Here is an 8168-nt window from a genome sequence, read left to right on the forward strand (position 1 = left end):
TTGCGCAGGGCACTTGGGTGAATAGTATTTCCCTCTCCTTTCCTCACATGCTGAAGCCCCGAGAGGTCTTCTTAATCAAGCAAGGGTGAGGAAAGTAAAGGGGAGTAGCTGAAAGAAAGATCCATTTTCATGGCCTGTCGTCTGTTGATTTCATTTTCAGAGAGAAGTGTACCACCATGCCAATGTCTTTGGATCCTTGACTTCTTCAGGAAATCATTTTGCCTGGAATCATTATCCTTCTCAATATAATTTAGTAGCATGGTTGTTTTGCGCAAACCACAATGTCAGTTCTATCCTGAATTTTTCAATTTTTACTGCCACCATCCTTAGGAAGCTCACATTACAGCTAGCTCGTCAAGCTGCCCTGCAATCGTAAGCTACAGCACAGCATAGGACAGAACGTTTGAGACTGGAAACTTGCTTCCTGGGATGGCGTGGCAGCGTATTTCCTATTTATTCCTGAAGAAGCTTAACTCTGAAGTTCCTCAGCATTAACAAACAAGAGGAGCTACCAAATGGTCTCTAACAGGTCCTCCAAATCGACAGCTGAGTAATGTCAGGTGACCTTTTTATTAGTGGGCTTCTTATGATCATGAGAGTAAAGTGACCTTCCCTTTAGGCCCTGGTGTTGGGTTATTTCTTTGTATCTGATTTTGATTTTGCTTCATTCTATAGGGATTGTTTCTGGTCTGTACAACATTCTTCAAAGGACACATTCATAAAGGCCATTTTCCAGTTGAGTGGACACTTACTTCCAGGCATGATACTCGTGGCGCTCTATCATAAAGTTCCAACATGTCATATTACTCAGAATGGTCCATTCATAAATAGGCTGGGTTCAAAACACAGACCCTTGTTTTTTTAAAAATAAGCTAACGTCTCCGAGGTATCAGGCTGCTCTCAAGTGTTTGTCCATTGACTCTATTTTTTTCTCCTAGAGAATGGACTTACTTTCCTTGTCTCTGCTTTGAATAGGAAAACAACAATAACAAATTGATGAGAATGCTTTGTTTGTAAAGGGAAGGTGGGTGCAGAGAGAAGGCAAAGGATGTGTGTGGGTGTGTTTGTGTGCACATGGGAACTCCAGGGAGGAATAGCATTTGTGAGATGTTTTCCTGGAGGAAAAGTTTCGAATTTGTTTTGGTGTAAATTGAGCCAGAAGTTTGAAAATAAGAAGCAACTTCATAAACGTTTGCTCTCTGTATCACCACCTTGTTAAATCAATGCAGCATTTGAACCAATTTTGTTTTTCTAATTCCATTGTACACTTGGGAAAGCAGAAGGTGTTTTGCAGAATCTGGCATTATGCAGAATCTGGCGTTTGGTTATTTGGAGAAGGCTGCTTTACCCACTAGGTCACAGTAAACGACTACAGACGCTAAGAATATGTTGACAGTGTCAGTAGTGAAATCTTTGCCACACAGATTGTGAAAAATTGAAGAAGGGTGGAAAATAACTTATTTTGCTAACAATCTATTTCCCATCTGTAGTTTGTATCTGCTGAAGCTGGAAGTCCTTGCCTCCCCTCCTCAAAGTGTGTCTCTTTTCTTTAACAGACGTGCTTCCTTGAAGTTTTCAGTTCAGATGACTGTTATTAACAGCAACCTTTAGAGTACATTGGGGATTAATTTAATTTTTTGATATGTATTTTTAATACGGTTTCAAGATGCTGGAATGTAGATATAGTTCTTGTTAAAAAAAAAAAAAAAGTTTAGACAGGTTGATTCATTTAACTACCCAGCAGGATATGATTACTTTTTCTAAAGTTAAATTCCAAAGAAGAAAATTTAACAACTTCATCCACATATATAAGCACACACTATATAAATAAATGCATATATGCATATATATACATACACACACACACAATGTGGTAGTGACGTCTCAACCAGGCAAGAAATGTTTTCTTAAACGGAAATTGATTGGGTTTTAATTAATATATAAAAGCATGTCTTACTTTGATCTGTTTTCCCTTTGGATCAACTATGATGTATTAAATAAATATTTTTGTTTGTTTTGATGAGCTACTGATATATTTAATACATGAAAATAAATACATAACTATTACACTTTTTAAACATCCATTCACATATCATCCAGATCCTTGTGTTCCCCACTGGTCCACACATGGTGCCTGGGAAAATTCCTGAGGCCTTCAGACTCAGCTGGAAATGTATCCTGAGCAGGAGCTTGGCTTGAAGGGAGGGAGGAGGAACCCTCCGGGCTGGCGATCATACCATTTATTCACACTTGGAGGCGAGACAGTGTTGATGGAGGAGGTGGGGGGACCCTCCTGGGGGACTCCCTCTGGGTTGGCACTGATACACCATGTGGCTATGACAGGACTGGCAATAGGGATGTGGAGGGATGATCCTCCAGTCCTTGTCAGTGTGAAAAGTGGGGAGCAACCAGAGATGGTCAGAGGGGGGCACTGCCCACCCTCGCTTTCTGTCCTCAGCAGTGCTCCATAAATGCCTGGTGGTCTCCCCCAAGGCCCGCCTACAGCCCCATCCTCTGAAATTCTGCTCCTGGTTGTGACTCCATGGGCAAATGTACAGAAAGGACCAAGAAACTCATTTCCAAGGGGGTTTTTCTTTCTGGGTGGCTCTGCCTTGTGGGGGTAGGGGGCATAGCTGGCACTGAAACACTGACTGAAGGAGCGCTGGGAATCACCAGGGGTCTCTGGAAGGTGACCCCTGAAGGGGCAGGCCTGGGATCTTGAGGCTCATTTGTGCAGTGGGTACTGGCGGGTGGTGACCTGTGCCAGGGACATTAAAATGGGTGAGGGAGTGGGAATGCTCCTGTCTCAGAGGGCGCGGGGTGTCTAACCCATTCACAGACAGCCTCCAGGAGCTGGCCACCACCCTGCACTCTGTCTTTGAGGGATCAGCTGGGTGAACAGCTTGCACTGGAGTCTCCTTGGGGTGGGGTGAATGGCTGCCCCTAGGGATAGCTGGGGTTGTCCAGAAGAGGGCATGGAGCTTTGCAGCGTCTGCCCTCACCATCCACTTGGCCTCCCAGCTGGTGCTCTCAGGTCAGGAGCTAAAGAGAGACTCATCACAGTAAGAAGGGGTCTGCCTAATCAGTCTGTATTTGTTCTTCCTTGGTGTGAGGGTTGGGGTGCTACCACTGGAGGAGGTGTACTCGTAGCCCCCCTTGGCCCCTGATGCCTGTGACACCCCTGTCTCCACTCTTCTGGTTCTGCTGGCCTTCTTCCTTCAGGGTGTATCAAAGTCTGGTGGTATGGGCCAGGTGCCTGCAGGGCTGCCAAACAAAGTCTCCTCCACATGTGATGGCCTAACCTTGATCTGGTAGCTGCCCCCGCAGCGGTGCTGAATGTGGAGGGTCTGCATCTGGCTGATGGCCAGCTCCACTGGGGTCTTCATGCCACCCATGGTCCTGAGTGGCAGCAGGGGTGCTCTGCCTGCCAGGTCCTGCCTAAAGGGCTCCCTCCTGCAAAGAGATTTACAAGCATGATCTCATTTCATCCTCTCAACAGTCCTGTGAGGTAGCTTTCATTATGTCCATTCTACAGATGATAAAGGCTTCAAAGGGTGAAGTCACAAGTGTCAGTCACACCTGAGCATCTTGGCTCACTGACATCAGTTGCAACCCTCAGTGTCCCCTGCTCCCAGGCCTGGACTCCTTTGCAGGGGTGCTTGGGCACCGGTGGCACACGCTGTACATCCAAATCCACAGCTCTGAACTCGAGGAGCCTGTGACTCCTGGAAGTTCAGGCCACCCTCAGCCCCAGCTCCATGAGAACCGACTAAGCACTGGCCTCTGGGCCCTAGTGATCTAATAGATATTTCTATAATTTTGTTCTTACTGAACCTTTACTTTTCAATGATTGGACCCTCCAGATTCTAATGGAAATTAAGAAGTTATTAATATGTTGAGAGTGTGCAGGTGTATTTTATTTTAGCTGTTGGTTTGTATCTGCTACAGTTAGGAAAACTCTTTGTCTTTCTTTCTTTTTTTAGGCCTCATGGGAACTCCATTTCAATGCTGAATATGTAGGTAGAGTTATAAATTATGTGTGTTGTAGATATGCTAATAACAAGTCAGCCTTTTCTTATGGCCTTTCCAGGAAATCATTCTGGAGAAGAGGCAGCAGAAAGTCTGTCTTGCTGTTTTTGAGCTCACAGAGAGTGACTGATACTCAGGAAAAAATGAAAATGTTTAATTTTTATATTTCTACCTCAGTTTGAATGCAGATGAAAGTTACATTTTTATTTATGGCTTGAAGGATAGCAAAGCCTGATAAGAAATCATAAAGAAAGATGGAAACCTCAATAGCAAATTTCATGCTGAAAATCTCATCATTTGTCACATATCAGTGACTAAAAAACAAAATAGAGAGGAACCTTGAATTTGTGCCACACTCTAAACTTTAAACATAGCTGAAATTGCACTGTGATGTAGGCCATTCAAAGAGCATATGCAAAGGCCTGTGTTCTTCTCTGGTTGAGCCATTGTCCTGTGTACACCCTGGAAACCTAGATTCATTCTGTGGGAGAGTTAACTTTCCAAATAGCCTCCCTCTTTTTTCCTGACACATTGCAGTCTTAAAAGTGCCAGTGTTGTCACAATCTTTATAAGACAGAGACAAGGAGAGACTTTGATCAGAAAGACTTGCAGTAGGGAGATTGCTCTCATCTTAGAAATCTGCAGGCATGTCAAAAATCATATAGAAAAAGGTATGAAAAAGGTACCTGTTGCAAAGATATTTCCCTCATACCCTGTGCCTCTGGCCATATGAAGATCCATGCTTTGCACAGAAAGACAAGAGGTCAAAAAGATAGCTAAGGATATTGAATTAGTGCATTTGGTGGTGTGGAGGTTAGAGGGCAAGAGGCCTCAAGATTTCTCATGGTCACCTAATTGCATTAATACCCTGTAAAATTAACTCAATTTTGAGGAGCTAAACTCCATGAAGTAGGGACCTTTATACTATGCATTTCATTTTAATTGAGAGACAGTGTCTAAAATAGACATTGGAATCAGATGACTTAGGGTTTTTATCTCAGTCCTATCTTTTATTAGCTGGGAGATATTGAACAAATGGTCCAGTGTCTTTGAACACTGCCTTCTTTGATTTATAAATCAGGAATGGTTATCAAAAGATCCTAATGGGATGGTGCAAGTCAATATAAACATGGAACTTGTGTAAAAATGTTAGATATAATTAATAATGAGTAGTTTCCAATCTTTTTTAGAAGCATCACTTACTTCCAAGTTAATTAAAAACCAATTAGCTATAATATGTTAGTGGAAAAAAAAGTTAACAGGGAGTGGCAAAGCAGACTTCTAAAAGATTGGGACAATTATGTACATAGCCTGAATTTATTGATTTAATGCTAATTATTTTTAGCTTGAGTGAGTTTGTCAGACATATAATGGTTGTATTAATATATCTTTGCTAGTTGGATTGGCTTAATTTTCCATGTAATTTTCAAGGCAGCATTGAACAGACAATAGCTGTCATATGGGTTATTAGAGAACATTGCAGTTACTTTACACTAAAGAGTTGTCATTTTGGGCAATGATTTTAGAGAGAAGTATAGCAATAAAACACTGTTAGATTTATATTTATCCATTCCATTGGAAGAGCTTCAAAGGAAAAGAAAATACACATCAACAACTCTAATGAAGTCAGTTTTATTTCAGTGATTTACACATAAAACTTTCATTCTTAAAAGAGAATGATATAGGACTTATCCCACTGAAGAAGACTATTGAAACTCCGTTGGTTAGAAATGGAAGATCCATTCATTATCTATAAGGCTAGTGACCCAAATATTTTTGACCAGTATTCACAGGAACTAGTGATCAAAATTCATTACTCGAATATGTAAATTCTTAATACAACCTCTGGAAATTCCTGGGTTTCAGGGAAACATTTGTGACCCAGGAGAAATAAGAAGTTCAAGTGAACTATTTCTGTGACTATTTATAAGGGGAATTTTTAAAGAAGCCCACAGAAGGCTACAATTCATCATGAGACACCAAGGAAGAGCACCCAGGAAATTACTCTGATGTCCTCCAAGATGCTGTATTTACCTTTCTGCAGCTCCCACTTATGTGCAATGGCGTGTGGCTGGATGCTGTTGTAGTAGGCGAAAGGAACATTCCTTAAGCTCACAATCACAGAGTGCTAGAAATCTGAGGGCTTTTGACATCATTTGGTTTAAACTTCTCTTTTGGTGGAGGAGGTGAATGAGGTTGAAGTAGTTTGAATTCCACAAATACTTATTGCCCCAAGGAAACAGATGAAGGTAATTAACAATTGTTATGTACTTTGTATTTTTTTCAGTATATCCTATACCACAAAGCTATATTTAGGTATTATATCTATTTCACATATGAGAACATTGATGTTCAATAAGGGTAAGAAATTTTCATAAAGTTCACCAGCTAATAATTTTTGGGATTTGAACCCGGAATGACCTCACCTTTGCATTATGTGAGAGTATCTCCTCAGGACCAGAATTCATTGTGATTAAGAAATCCACTTTGACTTTAAAGTATTGATTTCTTTTTCTTTTTATATTATGATTTGCTGTGAAAGCATTGAATCTGAGTAGATAAAGTGGAAGATAAAATCCAAGAAGGGAGACAGGAAGAAAAAAATTCTATGATGCTGAAGTAATGTCAGTGCTAGGATGAAGTAACTGGTAAGTGGATGAATGTAATAAAGCAGAGCAAGGAAAGTAAATTCACTACTTTGGGAGCTAGGTAAAGACCTGAGAGCCTAGAAAATTAAGCTATACCTTTACTGAGAGATGAAGAAAATTGGAGTATGCAAAATTCTAAAGATGTGAGAAGCACATAGAACCATAACTCAAGAATTACTGATGGATAGTATCTTTCAGCTGTTCGGTTCAGTCTCTCAGTTGTACCTGACTCTGCGACCCCATGAACCGCAGCACACAAGGCCTCCCTGTCCATCACCAACTCCCGGAGTGCACCCAAACCCATGTCCATTGAGTCGGTGATACCATCCAGCCATCTCATCCTCTGTTGTCCCCTTCTCCTCCTGCCCTCAATCTTTCCCAGCATCAGAGTCTTTTCAAATGAGTCAGCTCTCTGCATCAGGTGGCCAAAGTATTGGAGTTTCAGCTTCAACATCAGTCCTTCCAATGAATACCCAGGCCTGATCTCCTTTAGGATGGACTGGTTGGATCTCCTTGCAGTCCAAGGGACTCTCAAGAGTCTTCTCCAACACCACAGTTCAAAAGCATCAATTGTTCGGTGCTTCATCATTCTTTCAGCTGAGGACTCCAGAAAAGAGTTAATTGACACACCTACCCAGGCTGTGAACAGTTGCATGGAGATATAAATCTTAGATTCATTGGAACCACTAATTGTTTCACTCCAGCTGAATTTGAAGGAACAAAATAAAACATTTGTTTCCAAAACTGTGTTCCAAAGGAAACTTCAGTAAGAAGGGAAGAAAGACTTTGTGCTAAAATAAACTTAGGCAATACCACAAACTAATTTTTTGCTCTTGGACAGTTTCAGGAAAGAAACCTGATAGACTTTGTTTAGCCCAGAATTTTCCAAAGAGATTTGACTATGGAACACTTTTTTTGGTAATGTGTATTACTGTATGGAACAAAGTGTATCAACATACAGTTCTTGAATACCTAGTGATATTTTTTGGCCTGTCAACTTATTTGAAAAGAGAAAAAATTAAAGACCAAAAATCCTGAAATAAAGTACTAGTAAACAGAATCCAACAGCACATTAAAAGAATCATACACCATGACCAAGTGGAGTTTATCACAGGGATGCAAGTATTCTTTAATACACCCAAATCAGTCAATGTGATATACCATATAAACAAATGGAAAGATACAGATTATATGATAATTTCGATGCATAGAAAGCTGTTGACAAAATTTAATACCCATTTATGATAAAAACTCTCCAGAAAATGGGCATAGAAGGAACATACCTCAACATAATAAAGACCATATATCGTAAGCCACCGTAAACATTATTCTCAATGGTGAAAAGCTGAAAGCATATCCTCTCAGATCAGGAATAACAAAGGTGCCACTCTTGCCATTATTATTCAGTATAGTTTTGGAAGTCCTAGCCACAGCAATCCGAGAAGAAAAAGAAACAAAAGGAATCCAGAGAAGAAAAAAAGAAGTAAAACT

The 8168-nt window shown here is 40.8% G+C and overlaps 1 pseudogene; it reads right to left on the reverse strand.

Annotated features, from left to right (window-relative positions):
* Window positions 1-2573: 2573 nt before the first annotated feature.
* On the reverse strand, window positions 2574-3446 carry LOC128051662 (RBPJ-interacting and tubulin-associated protein 1-like; annotated as a pseudogene).
* Between the last annotated feature and the right edge of the window lie 4722 nt (window positions 3447-8168).

The sequence above is a fragment of the Budorcas taxicolor genome, chromosome 7, assembly GCF_023091745.1.
Source record: "Budorcas taxicolor isolate Tak-1 chromosome 7, Takin1.1, whole genome shotgun sequence".
In the NCBI taxonomy this organism is placed as follows: domain Eukaryota; kingdom Metazoa; phylum Chordata; class Mammalia; order Artiodactyla; family Bovidae; genus Budorcas; species Budorcas taxicolor.